Here is a 27,761-nt window from a genome sequence, read left to right on the forward strand (position 1 = left end):
GTGTTGCAGTCATTTGGGGAGTGAATCAATAGATGAAAGCCTCTGTTGCTCCCTTTCTGTATTTTTCTGCTTTTCAAACAAAACATTAAGTATATCTTTAAAAAATGATGAGGCTATATTCAAAAATCAAGTACTAGTATTACCTGCATTTGCTTTTAATATCACATGTACACACACACACACAACTGCATCAACCAAATATCAAAACACATAATAGGCACAAACACATTCATATACATGCTAGCACTGTACATAGTCATTATATTAATGCACATACATGATCTAGCATATGCATCCACTACACAGAGTGTACATTTACCATACACAGTAGCACACTGTACTGTCTACACACACATGAATACCTGGTTGAATAGTTCAGTATTTATGCTAAACGAACAATCTGCTTTAATTATCTTCTCTAAAAAAATGTTTAGGTAAAAATCAATCCAGTGGATGTTCTCATGATAAAATTGGTCCCAGGAATTGAGGCTATATTTGTAGAGGAGTGGGAGTCAGTAAAAATGATGTTTGAGGCCCGCCTGTGGAGCTAACGTTAAACATATCATCAGCATGACTAGATACCCATTTGTTTGTGCATGCATGTGTTGTAGTGATGCAAATTATGGTTGTGGACAACCACACATACACCTGCACAGAAGATTTCAGTGATGCATCCTGCCTACAAGGATCGTAATACACAGCTTCAGCGAATGCTCCAAAAACTGCATTGGTTACAAGCGAAAGTGCTGGTCACCCTGAAGCGTTTATGTTCTTACTTTTAACATGTTGTGTTCATGTTTATCCTCTTCTGCACCTGATTATAGTGATGATAGGTTCAACACAGCTGACAGAAAAAACCTTACAGTAGAAAATTATAGTTTCTAACAAATTATGTATTATTCAATTTCCAACTTCTAATTTTGACATTTACACCAACTAAACTGAAGAGATATAAAATGCATTTTTTAATTTTATTAGGTTCAGGGAATGTAGTGAATTGTTACTCTCCTGTGAACTGAACAGCTACTACCAAAATCAAACACTGGTCCTATAATTTTCCCACATTTCAGAACAAATTTTAAAGAAGACCTTTGTAGTTTCTTCTCTAAGAACAAACAGCTTTGGACATTCAGAATCTTCATGACTTACAAAAGAGATATGTCACCACTGTTGACACTCCTATGGTTTGAGACCAAAATTAACAACTTGCAGATTAATTTAATGTATGTAAAAGCAAAACTAGAAGATAAATTTTCATGCCAAAAAATCAGAAAGCTTAAAATGTGGTTGGAGCCTTACTTCTATCATAATCACAAAGAAGATAAGATGAACAAACTAGCAGATGAAGAGGAGGAAGTAACACCCTCCTCATTGTAATGGGAAAAGTCTCCACATTTTAGGGTTCCCTGTATCCACATCCTTAGATACTTCCCACCAAACAGCCTGAATCTGACATTGAAAATATGATTTGCTCTAGTTAACATAACAATAAAAGTGACAGAGACTAAAACCGCTTGCATATAAAATTTTAATCCTTCTTGACAGTGGAAACCCTCACACCACCAGGTAAAGAAGCACAGGTTAGCTTTTTTGGAGGTTGAGATATCACATGCAGAGAAGTTTTAACCATCCTTGCCTTCCCAATTGAGTCTCCAGACTCCTGAGTAAGGCTATTCTAGACTATCCAGTTTCAGTTAAGCTGAGAGATAACAGAGAGAGAACAGAAAAAAACACCTCACCCAACCAAGAACAAGTAGAAATTCATAATAAACTGATACTTCAAGTATTAAGTGTTGGGATACTTTGCGCAAAAGCAAACAAGTTCAGAGAGGACCAGTCAACGTAGAACATGAGAGGTGATTGGTAGTATTTTATAACACCTTCCAGAGGAAGGGTTGGGGGGCTCAAATGTGATCAATATATTTCTTACAGAAATTGTAATCTTTGCTTAAGATTAAAGGGAGAGTGTCCATTTAAGTATCTTTACATATACTATGTACTCATTCAACGCGCTGCAGAGGAATGCAGCTCCTAGGAAGAAATTTGTTAACATGGAGGGAGTCCCCCATTTTATTAATGAGTATTTGACAATGAGGCTAAGCTAAGCCTTAATGTGGAAAAACACCATTATTATGCAATCAAGTGTCTTATGAGCTTACCTAGAGACGCTGTTATAGGAAACGAAAAATCACTGTGGATTGTGTTAGCCAAGAGAATGTAGATAACTACAGGTGTTTGTGAATAATTTTTATAACACTTCACTTACGCAAATATGAAAGACTCATATGGGTAGGCGAGAATAATTCCTACATTCAAATAATTTGGATGGTAGAAACATTGGCACCAACAAAATGCCTAATATCTCTGCATGTGGACCATGAAAGATGGAACACGGGTAGTCACAAGTACTTTGAGTGTTCTAGTAGGAAGCCATCTCAATTTTTACTTTATTTCTCAATACATTCCTGAAAATGTTTCTTGTTTTGTTACTCAATCTGTTTAAGAATTTATCATTTAAAATAAGATATTACCAATATTCACGTACTTTTTTGCACCATGACAAACTATTTTTTTTAAAGATTTATGTACTTATTTGAAGGCCAGACTTACAGAGAGAGGGAGAGACAGAAAGACCTTTAGTCCTCTGGATTACTCTCTAAGTGGCCACAACAGCCAGTGCAGAGCTAGGTTGAAACTAGGAATCAGAAGCTTCTAGAATCTACTTCTCCGATATGGCATGCTGCGGCCCAACCACTTTGATCATCTTCCAATGCTTTTCACAGGCCGTTAGCATGGAGTTACCTCAGGAGTAAGCTCCGACTTGGAGTGGCACCGCGTGGAATACCACAGTGGGACAGAGTGGCTTTACTTACCACACCACAGTGTTGACCCTTCACAATATTTTTACTGACTTCTTCATTCAGGGTAAGACAATTTTACCCTATGAAACAATTTCCATAAAATTCACCAGTACTCCTTTTCCCCTCTTCGACAGGGCCCTCCCACTGTGATGACATATGGTGTAGACAGCGTACACAAAACTCAGAACAGACAGATGCTGGGGTATTCCAAGAGAGGACTGAAACTCACCATCCAGATATTTAATGTATATGCATAACTGAACAGTTACATACACACGTCCATCTGTTGTGATGGCATTTTGCCCAAATACAAATTGAGATGATTATTTAACTTGCGTTTAAATACCATATTGTGACAGGTGTAGATAGGCTACCTGGGGGTGCAGTGAGAGACCTTTTCCTGCCAAATTCCCTCTTCTGAGACTCTTATGATCACTCACAGTCCCCAGTAAAAATATGATTCTAATGGGGGCAACATGAGAAAATATACTGGGACTTGTGAACATCAAAACCTTAAAAGTGTAAATGAAATGTTGTCTGTGACCCTTCAGGGCTATGCCAAGACGACGTGGGATTTTCTGAGCTCCTGCAGTTAGGTTAAGATGCTGTAATCAGAGCAGTAAACAAGAAGGTATAGAAGTTCTTGACGCATGTGACTGTATTAGACCTAAATCTAAGGGGAGAAAAGTATTACAAAAAATAATCAGTGCTGTGGGGGACATTATTTCACATAATGTTCAGATTATTAAATAACATCCCTGAGTCAACAAAGGCTGAGTTTTATACATTCCAGGCTTGGGAAAAGAAAAAACTCATTAACAAAATACAGTCAAAGAAGAAGTCAATTAAGATTTATTAAAAATCAGCTTGGCGCATGACTCTGCATAAAGTTTATATAAAGGCTTTTAAAACTTACTCATCAAAAGAATATCATGAAATCAAAATGTTGTACATTTCATATTTTAAACTAACAGTGGTTATTGAAGATTTCTTCCTTTTCTTCCCATTACTAAAACTGCAGTCTTCACTATAGAAAAATTATGACAGAATAAGGCATTTTATTGTTTTTTAAGATTTATTTTTATTATTTTTTCATTGGAAAGGCGGATATACAGAGAGGAGAGACAGAGAGGAAGATCTTCCGTCCGATGATTCACTCCCCAAGTGAGCGCAACGGGCCGATACTATGCCGATCCGAAGCCAGGAGCCTCTTCCGGGTCTCCCACACGGGTGCAGGTTCCCAAAGCGTTGGGCCGTCCTCGACTGCTTTCCCAGGCCACAGGCAGGGAGCTGGAAGGGAAGCGGGGCTGCCGGGATTAGAACCGGCGCCCATATGGGATCCCGGGCGTGCAAGGCGAGGACCTTTAACCACTTGCGCCACCGCGCCGGGCCCAGAATAAGGCATTTTAAAAAAATAATCATTTTGGGCCCGGCACGATGGCGCAGTGGTTAAGGTCCTCGCCTTGCACGCCCCGGGATCCCATATGGGCAACGGTTCTAATCCTGGCAGCTCCACTTCCCTTCCAGCTCCCTGCCTGTGGCCTGGGAAAGCAGTCGAAGACGGCCCAAAGCTTTGGGACCCTGCACCCGCGTGGGAGACCCGGAAGAGGCTCCTGGCTTCGGATTGGCATAGCATCGGCCATTGTGCTCACTTGGGGAGTGAATCATCGGACGGAAGACCTTCCTCTCTGTCTCTCCTCTCTGTATATCTGCCTTTCCAATAAAAATAAAATAAATCTTTAAAAAAAAAAATCATTTTAATTGAAAGTCACTTACAGGAAGAGAAAAAATGATTTTGCATCTGCTGGTTCACTCCCCAAATGGTTGAAATGGCCATACCTGGGTCAGCCTGAAACTGAAATCTACGGGTTACTTCTGAATCTGCTATAAGTTTGCCTTAATTTAAGATGAAACAATGTCAATCCTAAAAATAGTACCTGTAAATTGTAATATCACTACACCCTCAAACAGTCTGTAGCACACACAATAAGATATTGTGATGTAACCAATGAACCGATAATCAGTGAAAGAATGCTTATGATCTACATCAAAGAACTGAAAAGCCTGATATGCTTTGAATACCCTGCGTTATTCCACAATGGGTCAGGAGAGCAGAGGAATCTCCCACCTTCTTAGAGTGTGTGACGACGATAGTAATAAATAATCAAGATTGTAACAGCTAACTTAGATACAGCAGATTCAAATCTGCATTAGACATTAGCAAAACAATTTCCTTCTTGAAGGACATGTGCGAATATCTGGTGTTAAGTATCAGAATTCAGATCACAAACACTCCACAATCTCCTTCCATATTCATCTTTCGAATTTTCCCACTCCTGTATAGGTGGGAATGTAAACAAGTACACCCATTATGCAGGACACTGAAATTCATCAGAGATCTGATAACAGATCTACCATATGACCCAGCCATCTCATTCCAGGGGATTTACCCAACATTAATGCTATGTCCTGTGATTAACATTATATTTTAATAGTATATTTTTCATTCCAATAAAACAAATGATAGGATTTTATAAAATTAGGCTTAGCTAGAGAAATTTTTTTTTTCTTAGAAGCCAGCATCAAACAATATCAATGAAAATATTTACAATGTTCCTGCCCTTTGTCTGAAAGGGGAATTCTCATATTCTAAACATCCAGAATGTAAGAATAAGCTCATGTCACTTGGCCATGAGGACAGAAAATCGTTTCAATTGAACCTGTGTGGATGTAACTAAGTATGCATTCCAAACAAGCGTCTGAGATCCTTTTATTGCTTTCCTTTGAAGGAATATATTATCATCAAATATATTAACATTACATACAGTAGGGTGTTCTCAAAAATTTCATTAAAATGTTATTCGTAAGAAAACTACACATGGATTCCAAAAATCTCGTGCACCAAAATAAATTCATCTCTTCCACTTTCATGAGCTCTCTGAAGTGTCCTTATACACACACACGCTATAAAGTGAATAGTGAATATGCTTATTTACATGTTTGCAGAGCTGAGATTACAGTACACAAGCAGCACTCACCGAGTGTGTATCCTAATGTGCACAAAGCCTAAGAATGCAGCAGAATGTGAAAACTCAGAAAGTAACAATGCTGTGAAGAAAAAGAGCTGAGGCACCGGGAAGTTACTTAAATGGGAAGTCAGTCATGACCTGCCTTAAGAGGTACCATGTGAACTGTGAGCCAAATGAAAAAAAAAGAATTGTCATTTAAGGCCCAGGGTCAATAGTCTAATAGGTAGAATAACTGCAAGGCAAGAGTCGGAAAGGGGCTGAACCTCTCAGAAACAGAGACAAGGCCAGTGCCTAGCCATTAACAGAGAGGCAATAGAGAATATGATATTAGGTGAGGGGTGAGATAATGGTGAGTTTTGTTGGCTTTATTTTAAAAACTAAGAACTATTGGATTTAGACAACGAAATTAAATCTTTTATTCGAAAAAAATGTTTATCTGAATGGCACAGGTTCAGAAAGAGACAGGGAGATAGAGAAACGGGGATAGAGAGAAAGAGAGACGGAGTTTTCTATCTCCTGGTTCATTCATAAGGTAGCGGCAGAAGCCAGGGCTGGAACAGGCAGGAGCCAGAAGTCTATACTATAACCCCGTGCAGGGCTTGCACCCGAGTAGCAAGAGGTCCAAGAACTTGATTCATCTTCTGCTGCTTTCTTAGCTGCAATAGGTGGGAGTTGAGCAACCTGGATTCAATCCAGCATTCACATGCAATTCCAATGTTGTAAGTGGTGGCTGTTCCTACTGTGCCACAATCCTGGACCCAAGTTTTATTAATTGAAGGTAATATTCTGGGTGCTATGAAGAAGATAGGTTAACGTAGGTGGTGTAAGAGTGGAAACAAAGAACATGTTAAAACAATACTGCCTCACTGCATGCAATAATTCCTTTTTTTTAAATTTGATAATTACTTTTTTTTTTAGCCATATTTCCAGATGTGATGGAGAGCAGAGGTGAGAACAGTCACACAAGACAGGGACTGTTAGAATGAAAACCAAATTCAATCTTTGCTCTTAACTGTCTTTTTCAAACATATACTTTCTAACTACATTTACACATTAGAAAATAGGAATTTCATAGTAATGATCCAGCTAGATAGTTCTTATGTTTTTCCATAAGACTTTCTCATAAAGGTAGTTTCTGTGCATGTCAAGAGAAAGACAAGATACTGATTTTTCTTTTAAGTTTTCTACTCTGGAATTGGACCCAAATGACCAGAGTGTTATGTGTGTCCAAAAATGTGATTATGCGTCTATTTAACTACTAATTTCTACATAAAACTTGTACTCAAATAACAATGTGTTTTAAGCCATCATGTTTTATGTATTTCTTATTGCAAAGTCAATGATGAGAACAAAAAAAAAATAGAACTTGGATTTTAAAATTACTATAAAAATGTTTTGATGAGAAAGAGAACATTTCAGAAGGAATTTTATGTGTTAGTTTGCTGTACCAGCTTTGGAATATGACTTGCAACTGTAGTCTTTAGACTCTAGTGGTAGTAAAGGGCATTTCTGGTTATTAAACATCTCAACATCGCTGAGGCATTTAGCAAACCCCAAAAGCCATTACTTAGCTGTCTTCTGGACCATCGCGGAGATTGCTTGCAGTGCATCAGTAAGTATACACCAGATCTATGATCTCTTTCCTCTCTCACCATCCAGATAATTTATAGCTTAGAAACACACACTCATTTTTTTATTTTATAGTGAACAAAACCATCCCCTCCCAAAGATTTGACTTTTACAGGTCTCTATAACACAATTAATTCTAAACTAAATTCTTCTCGTGCTTGTAAATCAGCCATGTTGAGCCTTATAATTTAGTTAAGAGGAGTTTCATATGGTCTCGTTCTATAAAGATATTGATGACGTTTTTAGCTTATAAACCTTTACTATTTCAAAGTTACTGATGTTTATACATGTAAAAGTGTGCGTGCCAATGCAGAGACTCCAATTCTCAGAGAATTGCTCTTATTCTTCTAAATTATTTGCCAAACAACTAGACTTTCACAATTCCACTGTTTCTGAACATTGTAACTTTTATATTATCCCTGTTTAGGATATGGCTATAGAATAATTATAGTACAATTTGTTCTTACAAGACTGTTTAAGACCTACCTAAACATGATAAAGGGTTGTTTTTTATGTTCATTATTCATTGTTATCAATGCAAATATCAATCTGGGGCTTATAAAAAGACAAGAAGACAATGCAATGTAAATTAAACCCTCATTCAAGGTGTCAAGAAAATGAGAAAGATGTCAAAAACTGGAAAAAGCACTTGAAAAGAACATGTCTGATAAAGGGCTGTTACTTTAAATATACAAAAAACCCTTAAAATACAGCAATAACAAGAACAAACTGTTCATATATAGAATGCTTTATAATCTTCACCAAAGAGGATATATAGATGGCAAATAAGCATAAGAAAAGGCAGCTGTCATCATCTGCAACTAGAGAACTGTAAATTAAAACAAAAATAGGATTCCACTACCTAACACAGAACATAAGTGGTGGTGAGGATTCCAAACAGCAGGAAGTCACACTTATTACAGGTGACATACAGTAGCACACCCACTTTGGAAGACAGTTTGACAACTTCTTACAGAACTAAACATACCCTTATCTTATGATTCAGCAATCGCATTCATTGGTAATTTCCGAAATAAGCTCAAAACATCTATTTGTTCACACAGTAACTGTGGTCACAGATGCTCATAGTAACTTTAAATTGCCCAAGTGTCAAAAAGAATTGATGTCACTTGGTAGGTGAAGGGATAAACATTAGCATATGCAAATAGCTTAGTGTTATTTAACAGTAAAAAGAAGAGATATCAAGACATAGAAAGAGATGAAGAAAGCTTAAATGTGTGTTACTAAGCAGAAGACAATATGGAAATGCTGTGTACTATATAATTCCAACCATATGGCATTCAGAAAAAGAAAAAACTATGGAGTCAGTACTGGACCAGTTATTGCTGGGGCTTTGGAGGAAGGAACATTTTTTTTTTCCTGTCATGGACTATGCCGATATTTATAGCATCATCTGTAAACCATACAAAATTACTAACTTTAAAATTAGCCTGACAATGACAACAGAATCCCAAATGGGCAAGGGTTTAAATCTTGGCTGTTTTCTTCTGATCCAGCTCCTGGCTAATGCATCTGAAGATGATCCAGGTCCTTGGATTTTTGCACCTATGTGGGAGACCTGGAAGAAGCTCCTGGTTCCTACCTGGCCCATCCCAGGTTATTGTAGCTACCTGCTGTGTGAACCAGCAGATGGAAGATATATACGTCTTTATTTCTTTCTCTGTAACTGCCTTTCAAGCTAATAAATAAATTTTTAAAAATAGCCTGCCACAGATTTACAAAATTTTGAGTTCCACCTACTGTTGCCTTGGCATGAGCATAAAAAGTGACTTTATAGGTGTTACATTGGCCTCAGGCTGGATGTTCCCTACCACCAGGAGGATAATGCGATAAAGAGCAGAGCAGAGGATTTTTAGGTAAGATGATTCTCTATAATAACATTGACTACACAAAAAGCATTTGTTAAAACCCAAAGGATGTACATAATCTGAGTGACAGTGATACAGTACTGTAGGTTCATTAATTGTAACCAACATACCACTGTGATGCAGGGTTTCAGGTGGATGGTGGTGGTTGGTGGATAGATGTAGGGGTGCAAAATATACAGGAAATCTCTTTACCTTCCTCTAAATTTTTTCTAAAACCTTAAACTGCTCTAAAAATAAAGATTATTAAAAATCAACAAAGATATAATTTGGATAGCATGATGCTACATAAAAAAGATCATCAAGTTAAAAAAAAAAAACCTTGCAATCTCCAGGAAAAAAAAATCATGCCAGAAGTATTTCTTGTCATCATTGGGCATCAATAGAGTGCCTCTGAAGTCTCCTCCATATGTACTGCAGCTCTCCAAGGTTTCCTGGTGCATCATGGACAGAACAAATCCATCTTTATGGCACCTTAGTGAATGATGAAGGACTTGCAGGGCAGGCCCCTCATTTACGGACTCAGACATTCCATGATGAATGTGAGACAAATCACAAGCTGGAGTTCCATGGGTGAAAACATTATAAATGTCTTACATTTCTCATTTTTATCCCAGTTAATGTATTCCTTCTTTATTTTTTGCCTGTGTTGATGTCTAGATATATTCAAAATTAAGCATGCTGGCATCAAAGGGATGCAGATGCCTGAATCAGAGCTCTAACTTTCTACTCTGAACTCAGATAAGTAGCTGTGTTGTAGGCTCAACTGTGTCCCAAAGGATTCATATGCTAAAGCCTTAACCCCCAAAGTCATATGATTTTTAGATTGAGATTGAGAGAAATATAGCTTCAGCTGCAGTCAAGCGACTGCGACCCTCATTTGGAACTAGTGTTCTAATAAGAGGACTAGGAATTAAGTGTCTCCCTTTCTCTCTCTTACTGCCTCTCCCCCTCTCCCACCCTGACTGGCCTCTTCTGTCTTTCTCATAAGCAGGAGCCTGGTCTGGCTCTTAACTCCTGCTTTCCATTCTTGTTCTTTCTAGCATACAGGAAAACAGTGTGAAGGCAACCATCTGTCAACTGGAACAAAGGGCCTGAAGAGGCAAGACCATGCTTTTGACTTGATCTCAGACTTCCAGCATCAAGGATTTAGAGAGCTTAAAAAAAAAAAAAAAAGAAAGAAAGAAAAAAGAAACACAATTCCACATTGAAGCCACCAGTCCATAGTGTTTTGCCATGACAACCAGAGCTGAGTAACAGGTTACGTGGGTGTTGGTCTTCTGAACTAACATGTTTTTTTCCTGAGCCGAAAAATCAAAGAATATTACATTGCCTCCTTTGAAAAATTTTATTGTTGCTACTGATTTTGTTAGTTTTGTACCTATACCTCTGATGTGTGTGTAAAACCTATGCTTTAACTGTTTAACTAATCAACTGTGACTAAGTAAGTATTTGAAATAGATATAAGGTTGCTTCCTGCGTAGGTTTAAAGGAAGAATTCAGAGATTCAGTTTAGATGCCATACGGAATAAGAAAAAACCTTGGGGCTGTTTGGTGCAGAGGGTTAACACACCGCCTTATGATGCTGACACGCAGATGAATGCTGGTCCAAGTCCTTAGTGCTCCGCTTCTGATGAAGCTACTTGTTAATGTGCCTGGGAAAGCATATGTGGGCCCCTGCCAATCACACAGAGATTAGGGCAAAGCTTCTGGCTTGTGGCTTCATGCTAGCCCTACTCCACCCATACAACCTTGCCCCTGGAGAGGGAACCAGTAAAGCAAACCTCTCTAATCTTCTCTATGTATCTCTGTCCTTCAAATAGCAAATAGTAATTTTAAAAGATATTTTAAAAATAAAACTCACCTTTGTTCTTAGTACTATTTTTTTTTTTTTAGTTCTCAGTATTGTTAAAATCTGCCCTGACTTCTGCACATTTGATGACAATTCAAAATATACTATGAGCCTTTAGACAGACATATTTTGGGCACACATACATTCACATACATTGGTGTCTGTGTAGGACACATGTTTGGAGTAGTCATAATGAAAAGAATTACAGTTGGAAAGAAAATGAAAACAGAGGCCAAGGACCAGGCAAGTACAAAAACAGCAAGCTGGGATTTATATGAGGCTTGTGATGGGGCAACATTTAAAAAAAAAATACAAAAGATGTTTTAAGGAGTTAGGGAACGGCTATCAAGAGTAACAAACGTGAATGAGGGCTTGAGAGAAATGGAGTTGAGTAGCTTCCATTATAACAAAATGGGCAATAAGTGATAGCAAAGTCATTTGTCGGCATGTTGCAAATTGACTGTACAGAGCTTGATGAGATCTAAATTCACAGTGTGATTAGATGAAACTGTAATGTCAAAACCATTTGTGTTAACCAGCTGGCTCTTAAGGCCATTTTTTCTTTCAGCTCTGATGCACTGGCTACTTTTTTGCATAAATTCCATTTGTAGCAACATGGCTACAACTTGGTCTTTCCTTTAGCAGCTTTCCTCTTAAGCACTTTTTGTTTAAGTTTTTCATTATGGGTTACTTCTATGTTCACGGAGACACCAACTATAAAAATAACTACTAAATCATTATATCTTTAACTTTGGGAAACCACTATCATACATATATAAAAATAAGGCCCATTCTCTCTTTGTGGGGAGCTTAAAAATCTGCTATTCTGTAGGTGGAAATCATATCACCGGATGTTTTAGAGGCACACAGAGTAAGTTCTCATTTCAGCACCATTTTCCCCTTGCATTACAATTTTAAGAATAGTAACAGATTTATCCATTTTTACATATTTTTAAATTGGAACTCAAAATAAATTTCTACTTTAAAAAAAGATTCTGGACCCCAAGACCTTACTTACACTAAATAAACCATGTTATCTGTGAGCACGAATGCACAGCAATAGCAGGTCATTTAATTTAATGCTAAAAATGTTTTTAAGTGTTATGCCAATTTTCAGAATGGTTAAGCTTTAAAACAAAATTATTTGTATCGGCCTCTGAAGAAATAGTGTCATATAGCAATTAGGAGTTTGACTGTGTGGTGCCACTGCCTGGGTCTGTGACATTTGGCATTTATCTATGTCGCTAAGTAGAATATGTTAAATTATCCAGTGCCTTGATTTCCACATTTGTAAAATGGGATTAAGAAGAGCAAACAAAACAATATGGCTAGGGGAGGATGAAATAAACAAAACAGCATGGCTGTGGGGGAGAGTAAACAAACATTGCATGGGACAGTGTCTGGCACATACTGGTAAATATTAGCTGTTGTTTTCACCTTAGAGGTTACAGGATACAGTTTCCTTAGATACTTTTTATTTGAAATGATAGGGTAGGTCTGTTATATTCAGTTCTTTGAAGGTTTTTACTGCAAAGAGAACATTGAAGTTCTTAAATATATGTGGATATATTTTATCTGCTATTTTTTCTGAAATACTAAGGAACTTTTGGAGAATGGTAAATTATGAAATTGGCTTTCACTATTTGCCCTTGAAATGTGAAAGGCCTAGGGTAAAAAGTGCTACAGACAAATGCTGATGTGGTAAATTTGGGAGGATATTCAGCCATGAATCAGTTCAGGATTGTTTCCTTTATAGTATATTTAACCAATAGTCAAAGATGGAGCTATTCCTGACTGTTTATCTGGAAAGGATCCAGTCCTAAAAAAAGTCTTGTCAGAGCCTATTTAGGCTTAGGGATCATAATTTAATATATGAAATGAAAGTCCACAAAGGATCAACAAAGCACATGATACTGATGTACTTGAAGAAGACTAGGAGGAAAAGAAGGCAAAGTGAGACACTATGGTGATAGGATAATCATGTAGTTACCCCAAAAAAGCAAATGATAATAAAATAGTAGCATGAGGGGAAATAGCTAGAGAGGACAGTGTTGGACGTTTAAGAATTAAAAAAAAAAAACTGAAATGCAATAAATAATGAGTAGAAATAACCATTATATAAATTTTAAATTCAATTCATTTAGTAAAGGAAAGCATAGAATTTTAGAGTTTATTCTTAACATCAGTAGTCTCGCTTTGAATTGCATAATAACATCCTTAAGCAACAAACGGCTCAGGTACAAGTTATAGGATGCACCAAAGTAGTTTTAGATGTTCTTGTCATTCCCAGTGCTCTATTTCCAGAATACATGTTAAATTGTAACAATCAACAAGTATTCTTTTATCATTCATTCGCTAAGTATCTTCTCTTGCAATTTAAGATAAACTATGTTGTATTAACTTCCTGAGTTGCATTACATATACATTAAAGCAACCTTCCTTATTGATATCCCTTCAACATGTGGAGGAACAGTCTAATAAATTATATTAGACTCTGGTTGCAAAGCAATACCTGCTTGTTTCAGCAAGCAATGTGAGACAAAGGTATTATCATCATCATAATCATCATTATTATTACTATTATTATTTCATTTTCTTTGAAGGGCACAGAGAAAGAAAAAGATGGAGATGAAGACAAGGATTTCTTTAAATCCATAGTCCATGGGCCCGGCACGATGGTGCAGTGGTTAAAGTCTTCGCCTTGCACGCCCGGGATCCCATATGCGCGCCACTTCCCATCCAGCTCCCTGGCTGTAGCCCGGGAAAGCAGTTGAGGACAGCCCAAAGTTTTGGGACCCTGCACCCGCGTGGGAGACCTGGAAGAGGCTCCTGGCTTCGGATCAGCATAGAATCGGCCATTGCGCTCACTTGGGCAGTGAATCAATGGACAGAACATCTTCCTCTCTGTCCTCCTCTCTGTATATCTGCCTTTCCAATAAAAACAAAATAAATCTTTAAAACAAAAATAAATCCACAGGCCATTCCTCAACTGCCACTATCAACTGTAGCTGGGCCAGACCAAAGGTAAGAGCTAAGGACCAAAGTAGAGTCTTCCACATAGGTGGCAAGAATCTGGTGAGGGGCCATATAAATGTAGGGTAGTGGGAAATCTTTCAGCTATCTCAGCACTTTCAGAACACAAGAACACATAAAGAACTCATACTGGAGAGAAACCTTACAAATGCAAGCAATGAGGGAAAGCCATTAGTTGATTTGTGATAAGTACAGATACATGAGAGAACTCACACTGGAGAGAAACCTTATGAATATAAGGACTGTGGGGAAGTCTTCATTTGTCTCACCAGCAAAAAAAAAAAAAAAATAAAAATAAAAAATCCAAGTACTTGTGTAGCTCCCTGCTGCCTTGTAGGGCATGTGGTAGCAGTTAAGGTGTATAAGAAATGTAAAAGAAGCATGGGCCCGGTGCGGTGGCACAGTGGTTAAGGTCCTCGCCATGCAGGCCCCGGGATCCCATATGGGCGCCGGTTCTATCCCAGTGGCCCCACTTCCTTTCCAGCTCCCTGCCTGTGGCCTGGGAAAGCAGTCGAGGACGGCCCAAGGCTTTGGGACCCTGCAGCCGCGTGGGAGACCCGGAAGAGGCTCCTGGCTTTGGATCGGCATAGCATCGGCTGTTGCACTCACATTGCTATACTTGATAAAAGCATTTAATAATGCTGTTATCAACAGAATACTGATTAATTATTTCCTCACAACTGTGCCAGTAATAAAAAGATTGATTAAAAAACAAACATCTATATGCTTAAGAGACTGGCTAAAAGACTGTATCACATGGTAGATTTTATATTGTATTGTAGAATAAAGTTCAAGAATATTTACAGGAATAAGAGTAGTCAACATTGAATAAAGTAAGAATGAGAATAGTGTCAAGAAATCCAAAATTAAGACATATAAAAAACAGTAAAATATGATTTAAAATGAAGAAAAAATTGTAAATAAAACTGAGTCAAAACTGACATACATGTTAAAATGACCTGTCAAAGATAACTTCAAAGCAGTTATTTTAACCTATTTTCCACATTGTGAAGTAGCTAGGCAGACATGAGAGTAAGAAGACCTAAGGATGAGTTTCTAGAAGGAAACATATCAGCAGAAAGTATCCTAAATAAAGTAGTAATAAGTGCAAACTGGAAACATAGAAAAATATTAATAGACATGAATTTTCCACATCAGAGAGGAATGAAATAATATTACTACAAATGTTGCAGTCTTAAAATTAACACATGGCAGAACTGTGACCAACTTTATGTCAAAAAATTCAAAAAGCCAGAAGAAATTACAAAGTTGTCCAAAAAGTAAAATTTCAGTGCTTGCTTTGGCAGCGTATACACTAAAATTAGAATAATACAGAGATTAGCATGCACCCTCCTCAGGGATGACATGCAAATTTGTGTTCTGTTTAAAAAACAAAACAAAAAACAAAACAAAAAACTAAAAAGCATACCATTTCAGATCATTGAAAATTAATGTACTATATGACTCCAGATATCCCACTACTGGGAATATATCCAAATGAAGTGAAATCTGCATTTAAGAAAGAAATTTGCATCACTATATTTATAGCAGCACAACCTAGAATAGCCAAGTCATGGAAACAACCTGGAGGTCCATCCAAAGAGGAATCAATAAATTGTGGTATATCTACTCCTTGAACTACTACTCGGTCATTTAAAAGAATGACATTCTATTACTTGCAACAAAATGGTGCCAACTGGAGACCCTTATGCTTGGTGAAATAAGCCAATCACAAAAGGATGAATATCTTATATTCTCTTTGACATAAGTCAACATTCATGTAAAATACAAGATGAATAGTTATATAGACAAAAGGTATATACATATACTATCATGGGTGAATTGTAGAATGGAGACTAACATACCAGGAAGTAAAGATATATTGCACTATGCATTTCTACTTTTGAATAAAAGGAAGATTCCTAATGAAATATACCTTGACAACTAGAAGTTACATTTTTTGGGACTTTCAGCTTTAGCCCTAGCAGAGTGCAGGGTCTACTAAGACCTGATTTTAGAATAGGCCTCATATTTCTGCTAGGTGGTCTCACCTTATTGATGCAGACTAGGTCCTTAGAACAAGGTGGAGGCAAGCCTCCCTCTGGCATGCCATCCTCTAGTGCTTTTCCAGGCCATAGACACAGAGCTGGAAGGGAAGTGGAACAGCCGGAATACCAATCAGCGCCAATAAACACAAGCAATATGAGGATTTAAACTACCAGGCTATCATGGCAGTTCCAGTTTTTCCTATTTTTAATTAATTCTGTCAGTGCCCCTCTCTCAGCTGTGTAGCTTGCATGTTGGTACACAACAATTTTCTACCATTGTCTATATATATATATATTGCCATAATACACTTATATTGCAGAACATTAAACTTGTAACTGTTACTAAAGGACTATACTAGTATAATAATCTAAAGGAAAATGGTAGGAGGGAAAAATACAGAGGATTGAAAACCTACACAAAAAGTAATTTAAATAATACTTTATTAATGATATCAAATCTATCTTCACTCTCACTTTAAAACTTTTACAGAAATAAAAGAGCAGATACCAAATTATGGGATATTATAATTAATGAAAGTACAGGAGAAAATATCAAATTTGAAAGAAAAACATTAAAATGAGTAGAATGGATGCTTTCTTTCACAGGTACGCACTAAGTCCAGTGGTTTTCAAAATATTACCACTTAGTAGTCATTATACTACTCAGTTTACATTGATGGATATCCACTCCACAATTTTTAAAAGATTCAGAATTATGCTATAGGAGTTAATGAAATATGTTAAAAATAGTACCTGATTGGACTTCAAAAATGTATCAAGCATTTTATGGTCCAGAAATGATAGATATCTTACAGTAATAAATACATTTTTTTGTAGTTGTTGTTAAGAAATTGCATAGCAAGCCTGGTACAATATCCTAGTGTCTAAATCCCTGCCTGGCATGTATGGGGATCCCACATGGCTACCAGTTTATATCCAAGTGCTCCATTTCCATTAAGCTCCTTGCTTGTGACCTGGGAAAACAGAGAGGATGGTCCAAAGCCTTGGGACCCTGAACCCACATGGAATACCTAAAGGAAGTTCCTGTTCCTGATTTCAGATCAGCTCAGTTTTGGCCTTTGTGGCCACTTGGGGTGTGAACCAGCAAGTGGAAGTTCCTTCTGTATATTTGTCTTTCCAATAAAAATAAACACAAATCTCAAAAAATAAATTGTATTGCTGAGAGTAATACAATATTCAATAAAAACTAATTAATAGCTGATAGCCAATTTCTTAAGTATCAACTACATGTTAGTCACTTAGCTTTTTGGGTATTATACATCCAATCTACACCAATCATAAAGTATTAATATTACTGACAATCTAAAGCAGAGGAAAGTGATGATGAAATTAACTATATGTTTATTATAGCACAGAGAGTATACAATTTGTCATTCAGTCTTGACATTTTGATAGACCAGAGGAGTCCTGTGACAACATTCAAAATCCATCATTTTGAAAACACAGGCTGACAAAAATTTACAATAAGCAAATTATGTAGATCATTGTGTAGAATACATTTGCTGCACAAAAATGGGGAAACACAAGAGATATTAAAATCTCATGGTTGAGTTTGAAAGTCAGTTACAAAACAGTTGTGTGTCAAAGTATTGCAAATAAAATAGGCTATGGAAACAGATAATTATTGAAGTTTGTTTTTAGAAATGTAGTGAGTGACAGCCAGAGTTTTCCTTCTCCTTTCTGTGCATAATTCATTTTCTGTGTTTTCCTCATTATATTAAGTGTTAAGAATTTCTGCAGGATAAATGAAAGATTCTTACACAAAACAATACCATTGCTGTCAACTCACATTTTGATTGCATATTCAAATCCAATATATATGTGATAAAGTCACTCTTTTGGCTTTGATACCTACATGTATATCTTTATAGAGTAATTGTAGACCCTGGAAAGTATTTAGTGCAAACTGCTAAGCAAAGCTGAATGAATTCAAGAAGAAATTATAGCTTTTTCCTTCTAATTTCCAACTCTCCAAGTCTCAGGGGAGAAAAACACTATGTTTGTGAAAAAATTTTAAAATCACTCCATAGAAACAAGTTAGTGAAGAAGAAATATGATTCTGTTATTTGCATGTTTGCCATTTTATTAAAGCATGAGCATTTTAGGTCTTAATTCATATTTCTGTTCACTGTGATCAAATAGCTCTCACAATTATATTATTCATTTTGTGTTGTTTAAATTGATTCTATTTATAACGTACTTTCCAGAATAGAGGAAGGATTGGGAATGGGAAACAGAATACACTTAGTAAGGACAACCTAGAGTTTTATTTCACAGTCATATGTCCATGGTTTACAAAAACCTGTCATATCTTATGAAGAACTAGAAGACTCCAAAGACTTCAAACATAGGGAAATATTAAGGCTACAATATTACTGACAATCCTGATTTGGTCATCATACATTAAATGTAATATTGAATGATCACACTGTGTCCCATACATATGCAAAATTTTATATAATCAAAACTAAAATTTCAAATACATAAATTAAGTTAAATGCTATAGAGTGCAAATTATGCTAGAAGTACAACATCGAGTTATAGAAAATTTGAACATGGAAGTCATGAAGTGAATAGTCATGGGGAGTACACATTAGAACTCAGTTTATGAAAATCATTAGGATAATACGTGCTTCCTCTGGGTTCCAATATGTAACAACTGTCACCAAAAAAGATGTTAACAAATGGTAATGTTTTAATGCAGTTAGTTCTAATAACTGGGCTTGGGTATTCAGTCTAAAGCAAATGGTAAGCAACACATTTTTTGTTTTTCGAAAAAATCTGGCTACTATTTATTTGTGAACTGTTCTAGAACACTATTGTATCCATGCTTGCGAATCAAGCTTTTAGAGTTTGACAGTGATACAAAATCTGCTGGTAGTCTTTATGGCTGCATGATCTACACATAGTTTTGGATATTTACTTGTTTTTAGCTTCAAAAATGTTAAAGGAAAGTTTGAAAGCATATTTTTTAGTTTATTCTTTTCTTTGAAAGGAAGATCCCTCAGAAAGAGAAGGACAGAGAGAGAGAGAGAGAGAGATCCATAACCTTCTGGTCCACTCCCCAAGTGGCCAGAAAGGCCAGAACAATCTGAAGCCAGGAGCTTCTTCCAGTTCTTCCACATGAGTGCAGGTCCCAAAGACTTGGGCCATCTTCTACTGCTCTGTCAGGCTACAGGCTGGGAACTGGATTGGAATTGGAGCACCCGGGATGTGAACTGGTACACATACGGGATGATGGCAGAAGGGTAAACTGTTATATCACCATGCCTGCCCAGAAAGTAATTTTTAATGTTAACAGAAATGTATCTACCAGAGGATTGAATGCCTGTGCTCCCTCCATGGTGAATGGCATTGCACTATGATGTTGTCTGAAGGACTTGGGGGACTTTGGAAGTTAATCAGATTGAGATAAGGTCACGGGTGGAGCATTAGATTTTTCACCTCCATAAAATCGGCTTAAGGGACATTTTATTACAACAACTAAGTTCTATCACATGTTCATCTAAATAGGAATATAATTTGAATCTACCCAGAGGTCATTCTCTACCATCTGTTTACTTATAAGTTATTTTACTTTTATTGGAAAGTCAGATATACAGAGAAGGAGAGACAGAGAGAAAGATCTTCCGTCTAATGATTCACTCCCCAGATAGCTGCAATGGCAGGAGCCGAGTCAATCCAAAGACAGGAGCCTCTTCTGGATCTCCCATGAGGGTGCAGGGTCCAAAGGTTTTGGGCCATCCTCAACTGTCTTCTTAGGCCACACACAGGGAGCCAGATGGGAAGTGAGGCTGCTGGGACATGACCTGGTGCCCATGAGAGATCCTGACACATGTAAGGTGAGGACTCTAGCTACTAGGTGTCTGTGCCAGGCCCTACTTATAAGTCATTAAGCATTCCTTCATCATTCACTTTCAGCTTACTGAGAAATGATGAGAAAGGAATAGCGGATTAAAGGTAGATTTTTTTGCGAACTGAAATGAACATAAGTGAGAAATTTGCTCACTCAAAGTGGATGATTCTAGCAGAAAAGCTTGATATTACTGAAGTGTTGAACATTATGAAATACATACAAAAAGCAACAGTACAAATCCAGATTCTATGACACGTGGAAAATTGAGTGGCTAAAACGATATAATTTTCCTTCATAACTGTGCATTAAAAGATGAAAGTCATCATGGATATACTTTGGAGAGGTAACTCATTTACATTTTTGCTTGAATTTAAATGTTATCTCTAAATTCCTGAGTTTCCTCACCCATTAAGTAAGCATCGCGTTCCTAACCTGCATCTTTGCTGCAGTTTGAATATGTTTTCCAAAGTTATTTGTTGATACATAATTGTCATGGCGACAACATTAGGAGTGTGTTAGGGGTGATTTAGTCAAGAAGAGCAGAACCCTTGAGGATGGAGTCAGACCTCAGTAAAAGGGCTGGGGGAAGATATTTGCTGCAAAATGTTTATCACCTGAGGAGTACACAGCCTGGTGGTGCCATCCTGAGCTTCCCACTGAGCACAGACTTGCAAGTCTCCAGGACTGTGAAGAAACAAAACTTTGTGCTATATAGATCACCCAATCTATGGTAATTTGTTTGCTTTATAGGAGCACACATTTATTATGACACTTTCACAAATCAAACATTTCTTAATTTTCCATTTCTATTTGTGAAGTCACTGAAAACAGAAGTTGTAAGGAAGTGCTAAGTTCCCCAAAAGCAAAATTCTTAAAGGAAATGCTCCAGAATACTTTCTTGTTGTTGTGTGCAAATGGTGGATTTTCACAATGTATTGGCAATTGAAAATACTTTCCCTATAGGCCCTAAAGATAGCCACAGGACGACTGTAAGATATTCATGAGTATAGAACATAAGCATAAATGTGACTATACAATATGAATATCTGTATCTACAATGAGAGAGGGAAATAGAGAAAGAGAATCACAAAGAAGAGACAGAAAGAAGAATCATAATGAAAACAAATACAGAGGGGCTGGGCTGGTGTCATAACAGGCTAATCCACCTGCAAGCACTGACTTCCCATGTGGGCATTGGTTTGTGTCCCAGTTGCTCTGCTTCTGATAAAGCTCACTGCTTCTCATCTGGGAGAGCAGCACGGACGGCCCAAGCCTTTGGGACCCTGTACGCACGGGAGATCCTGAGAAAGTTCCTGGGTCCCAGGTTTAGACTCACCTAGCTCTGGCTACTTGCAGCCATTTGAGGAGTAACCCAGCAAACGGAAGATATTTCTTTCTGTCTCTCCCTCTGCTGTGAAACTAACAACTTAAAAACAAATAAATTTCCAAAAATTAAACAAATAAAGGGAGAGCTAACTGAAACAACTTAGCTTATGTATTGTCTCAAGTGAGAGTTTTGTTTTATCTCAAAGGCAAACCTAGTCACATATTTTGTACTCAAAGAACTCAGAAATAACATTCTCTTATTTTTCTCTCCAAGTGGATATAATTTTGTGTTAATTTTAATTTGAATTAGCAACTTTTTTCATATTTGAAACAAATATCCTGTGATTTTATAATAAAGTGAAAAAATTCAATATTTGACGTGTAATATATATCTTAATCACAAAACAGTATATTTGCATTTTAATAAAAAAGAAATTGTAGCTGGGATATAATAATCATGTTCAGTAAAAAAACGTAAGAAACTAGTTGATTTCTTACATATTATATGTCTAGATTACATAAAATTGATTGACGATATCTGAAGACATTGAGTTACTGCAACTTTCAGGAAACTGGACTTGGCGATACAATCTGATAATAAATATTAATATAATTTCATACTTTTCAGAGAGCATTGACGTAAACTTTGAATCTAACTGAAAAATGAGCCAACACAGTGGTACCAGTCCTTATCCAGTATATGCCTTGCTACATACATTGTCCTCTCCAGGATGTTTAGAAGCATTTTCAGCAAGTACTATTTAAACAGCCCGGTTCTAGGCCTGGCACAATGGCCTAGTGGCTAAAGCCTCACCTTGCAACTTCCAGGATCTCATATGGGCACTGGTTCTTGTGCTGGCTATTCCATTTATCATCTAGCTCCTTGCTTGGGGTCTGGGAATCCATCAGAGGATGGCCCAAAGCCTTGGGACCCTGGACCCATGTAAAAGACCCAGAAGAAGCTCCTAGCTCCTAGATTTGAATCAGCTCAGCTCTGGCCATTGTGGTCACGTGAGGAAAGAACATGTGGACAAAAGATCTTTTTCTCCGTCTCCTCTTCTCTCTGTAAATATGCCTTTCCAATAAAAATGAATAAACATTTAAAAAATAAAGAGGCAGGTTCTCTTGTCACTATAGATTGTGATTTTTTTAAGATTTATTTTATTATTTTTTATTGGAAAGGCGGATATACAGAGAGGAGAGACAGAGAGGAAAATCTGCCCAATGATTCACTCCCAAAGTGAGCGCAACGGCCAATGCTATGCCGATCCGAAGCCAGGAGCCTCTTCTGGGTCTCCCACGGGGGTGCAGGGTCCCAAGGCTTTGGGCCGTCCTCCACTGCTTTCCCAGGCCACAGGCATGGAGCTGGAAGGGAAGCGGGGCTGCCGGGATTAGAACTGGCGCCCATATGAGATCCCGGGTGTGCAAGGCGAGGACCTTTAACCACTTGCGCCACCACGCTGGGCCCTATAGATTGTGATGTTCTGTGTAGCATGCATCTATTTACTAGATTTCTGGAACTTTTAAATGTCAGTGTTGATTAACCAAGTATTGCATATGAATGCCAGAATGTACTACATTAGAAACCAGAAAATACACCTTTGATGGAATAAATGGCAACTGTAGTGTTGTGATGCACACCTCATGAGGTCCATAATAACCGCAATCCGTTCAAAGTCTTAGGTTCCCTAGAACCACCACAAGGTCCCCTGCCAATGGGACTGAGCCTACACAAGCAGTGGGAACTGTCAAAGAGTAGCTGCCAAAAATGCAAAGCATGGTAGTCACCGTCAGGGTGGCATGAGTGTCCACAGTTTTCTAGACAACACCATCAGAGTACAAGGTATCAACAGGGCTGCTGTAGAACCTGTCAACCCCTACAGTGTGAAACACAGTTTCTGCCTATCACATGGCCATTGTCCCTTGAGATGGCCAGAAACTCACTATCAAGGTCCGCAAAAAAGCCCTGCTGACCTTTCATAATTGTGTATGGAAGACATTCTTCATCTGATGTTCTGTGACACTTAAGTTTCTGTTTCACAGTCTGCACTGCCAAATCTGTGGGTACATTTTATTTCTAATACTGTTCTTCTAAGGTGTCCACAGTCTGCATGGGTGAGCCAGGCTTGTGGTAGGAGAGGGATGGGAAAGACGGATCCAGTCACAAAGCCCATATAAGACAGCTGACCCATGTCTCCTTTTTGTATACCTCAAGGTCAGTGTCTAGGATCTGCCTGCAAGCTGAAGGAAGCATAGGCCTACCTCCAATGACCCTGGAATGAACCACATATTCCCCTGAGTCAGACACTTACTCAACTGGCCAAGAAGCCAGGCTTTATCACTTGTTTACCTGACAATAGTTTATTGAGCCTCTACCAGGGCAAAATGTAGGACTATCAGATCTTGGGCAAATCACATAACCACAGTGGGCCATAACTTTCTTACATATGAAGCAGGGAATAATGATCGGTCCAACAAATAGATCGCTATTGGGGACGGAATGAATTAGAAATATGCCTACTGATTAGAATAGGAAGTAGCATAGAGCAAATATTAAGTTCATATTATAAGCTGATTTAGAAATGCATAACTACATTGTTAATTGCTCCAATATATTTATCATGCATTAGTTTTACATGTTTTGTTAATCATTATAATAAATCTGTAATAACATATCATGTTTCTGTAACATATTTCGTGATACAGTTTTGTGATATTATGTTTTCTGTTATATCATAATTTTATATAATGTAGAGCATTCATTTCTACACACAAAAATAAGGTTAGGGCATCACATTATTTTTAATTAAGCATATGGATTCATTACAGCATACTGTAATTAAAATTAAGGATCTAGACAAACAAGAACACATAAAATTAGTAGGATGAAATAAATGGACAAAATTGAATTAAATAAAGGCATGTTGAACATCAGTGACTTGAAGAACTAGATTTCTGAAAAATAAACAAAATCAATAAATCATTGGCCCAGCCAACCACCACCACCACCACCACCACACAAACAGGGGGAAGACCCAAACTGGTGAAAATAAAAACCAGTTAGAGAAGATCCAGATTGATATAAAGAAAAGGAGATTTTAAATCAGATACCACACAAATAAAAAGAATCAGAGTTACTACACCCAGTTATATGCCAAAAAAATGAAAAATAGAAATTGATAGACTTATAGACATATGTAATTTAACAAAATTGGGGCAAAAACACATAAAAAGAACAATAACTAATATGGAAGTTTAATCAGGAGTAAAAACATAGCAATAAAATAAATCTATAGATCAAAATCCCTGATGAACACAGATGCAAAAAACAAGTACAAAATACTAGTTAACTGAATCGGTATCACCCGGGATTTATTTCCAGGATGCAGGAATGGTTCGATACATGCAGATAAATACATGTATTTCACATTAAAAAACTGGAAAATAACACCATATGTTTATAAATGTAGAGAAAGCATTTGACAAAATTGGCTATAGAAGGAACATTTCTCAACACAATCAAAGCAATATATAACAACCCCACAGCAAGCATTATATTGCATGGGGAAATGTTGGAAGCATTTCCACTTAGATGCGTAGGCCAACATGTCCACTCAAAAATGGCTACAAAAATTCAAATAGCCAGGGATAAATTTAACCAAAAATCTGAAACATCTCTATAATTAAAATTGTAACACTGAAGAATGAAATAGAAAACATTATCATTTCAATATAAAATCCTTTTATGCAATCCATTCTTTTAATAGAACATGCCTCATAGTACATGTCCAACATATAAAACAAAAGAAATATAAATCCACATTAACAAAGACTATTATTATTTTCACTATTATGAATGAGAAAATAGTTCCACACTCATACAGGAATGTAAGTTTATGGATTATATTTACTGGGGAAAAATCCAAAATATTGAAGGTTAGTAGGTATAGAAATAGCGTAGAAGACTGAGTAAGTTGAAACTTGAGAGGAACTGGAAAGGAATCTCCAGTGTCTCATCATTGATCTGAGGGACACCTACTACTAACAATAGTTCCCATTGTTTCTGTGTTCCATGGAGAGCAATTTATTCCTTTCCACAGGGAATTACACTGCCTTGAACCGCTCTGAATTTTTACAACTCTAGTAACATTGGTCAGGGGCAGAGAGGAATCAACATTACATGATTTCTCCTCTTGTTTTCAAAGACTCTACTTCTTCAATAAGGGGACTCAGAGGCATTCTTTAGGGCTAGAGATGCTGGGCAGACCACTAAACTGGAAAGAACATGAGACTGCAATGTTTTTTGAGACCTATGGCTGCAAATCACCAAATCTATCAGTGATTTTTGCAAGAGATGTTTAAAGTTACGCATGTTTCTTTCACCTTTTACTATTGCCCTTCTCAATTTTGTCAGTTCTTTTCTGGGCCAGTGAAAGACAAGGTAGTGAAGGAGATTAACAGCTGCAGGGAAAGGAGTGAACCAGTGGGAGAGTCAGCAAAACCTGGAAAGGAGAGGATGCTTAGGGAGTTCTGGAGTCACTCATGCACGATACTGTGTGTTGGAGGTCAGAATAGGGAAAAACACTGAAGATTTTACTACCTAGACTATTACAATCACACAGTTTATTATCTGAGGTTTACAATACTGTAAGAGAAATTATGCACATTATTCAGCAAATGGGGAACAAATTCTCCTGAGTGAAATTACTTTGCTCAATGCTACTAAATTCTCAGCATTATTTATATGCTACACAATGTATTAGGCTTGAATGAGTCTTGAGAGACAACTTAGTGCAACTCATTCATTTTAAAGGTGATGAAATTAGAGAACAGAACAAAAAAGACATTTACCTGAGGTCAAAGGCAGAACTATAATGTACGGTTTCTCATCTCACCCTTATGTTTGGAAACAAAATTTAACTACAGAAAACCTCAAAAAAAATGGTTTTTTTTGTCACAACTTTCAGCATAGTTGATATGATATCATTAAGGTAGAAATTTCGATTTCACAAATTCCAGTTTATTTCTTCCTTATTTGGAGATTAAATCTGGACTACCCTTTCAAATAATGTTTATAAAACTGATTCATCGTTATCATGGCTGTAACCATAATCAAGAATCATATGTGTACCCTAATCTCTCAGCAACTTACTTTTTCAGGTTTTACTTAACATTGTTTGTCAATATCTATTATGACACACATGATGGTATGTGTGTACATATTACTTTCTAATGTTTGCTTCCTCCAGTTCCTTTTTTTTTTTTTGGTCTTCTATTCAATTATCACTGTTTGACTTCTTTTTCTTTTCCCTGAAACAACTCTACAGCTAATAAATACATTAAGAAAACTGACTTCAAAATGCTCTAACAAATACAATATCTATGTCCAAGTATAGAGATTAAAGCTATTATTTTCTTTACTTTAAAAATGCTTTGCATTTTGAAAATTATAACCTCATTTTAATTTATGTTATGCCATGTTTTGATCTATGATTTTTTAAAGACTTATTTTTTTATTGGGAAGGAAGAGCTACAGAGAGAAGATGAGACAAAGATCTCATATCCACTAAGTGACTTTGAAATGAGCCTATCTAAAGCCAGGAGTGACTTCTGAGTCTCCCACACATGTGCAAGGTCACAAGAAGACTTTGGGCCATCCTATACTACTTTCCCAGGCCACAAGCAGAGAGCTGGATGGAAGCAGAGCTGACAGGTGAGAAGCCGGCACCCATATGGGATCCTAGTGCATGCAAGGTGAGGACTTAAGCCACTGAGTCATCACACCAGTCCCTTGAACTACATGTACTACATGGTTAATCATATACTTCCCTCAATATATTCTTAATTTTTCAATTCGTTAATTACTTAGATTTATCCAACACACTGTATAAATTTTAGACTCATGCTTTCATCTTACACTCCATTGTTCCATTTTATTTTTTCCATTGTACTTCTCTTAATGAAAGTCTATAACTGGTAAATTCCTCCTTTCACAGATAGTAAAAATGTCATTATTGCTTCCTAACTTCTGAATAACAGTTTTGCCTTCGCATTGAACTGAAAGTTGATCACTATTTTCTACTAGTACTTAGAAACTATATATATATTTCTTTTTTATTTTCCATAACAGTTTGTAGGTGTAGGGATTTTCTCCTCTCTCCCCCATTCATCCTTCCCTGTTATTTTGTCTACTTTATCTAGACTTAGTTGTATTGGTCAC

General features: G+C 37.1%; 1 protein-coding gene and 1 non-coding gene across 3 annotated transcripts in view; one reads left to right on the forward strand and one right to left on the reverse strand.

Moving 5' to 3' along the window:
• KHDRBS2 (KH RNA binding domain containing, signal transduction associated 2) overlaps positions 1 to 27,761 on the reverse strand; it is a 449,395-nt gene that overhangs the window by 157,683 nt on the left and 263,951 nt on the right. The gene's annotated exons all lie outside the window — the stretch shown is intronic.
• On the forward strand, positions 15,582 to 15,685 carry LOC121158844. Its single transcript, XR_005884232.1, has one exon. It is a non-coding gene; the product is annotated as a U6 spliceosomal RNA (small nuclear RNA).

This window comes from Ochotona curzoniae, unplaced genomic scaffold (assembly GCF_017591425.1).
Source record: "Ochotona curzoniae isolate NIBS_2020 unplaced genomic scaffold, NIBS_Ocur_1.0 contig_3819, whole genome shotgun sequence".
In the NCBI taxonomy this organism is placed as follows: domain Eukaryota; kingdom Metazoa; phylum Chordata; class Mammalia; order Lagomorpha; family Ochotonidae; genus Ochotona; species Ochotona curzoniae.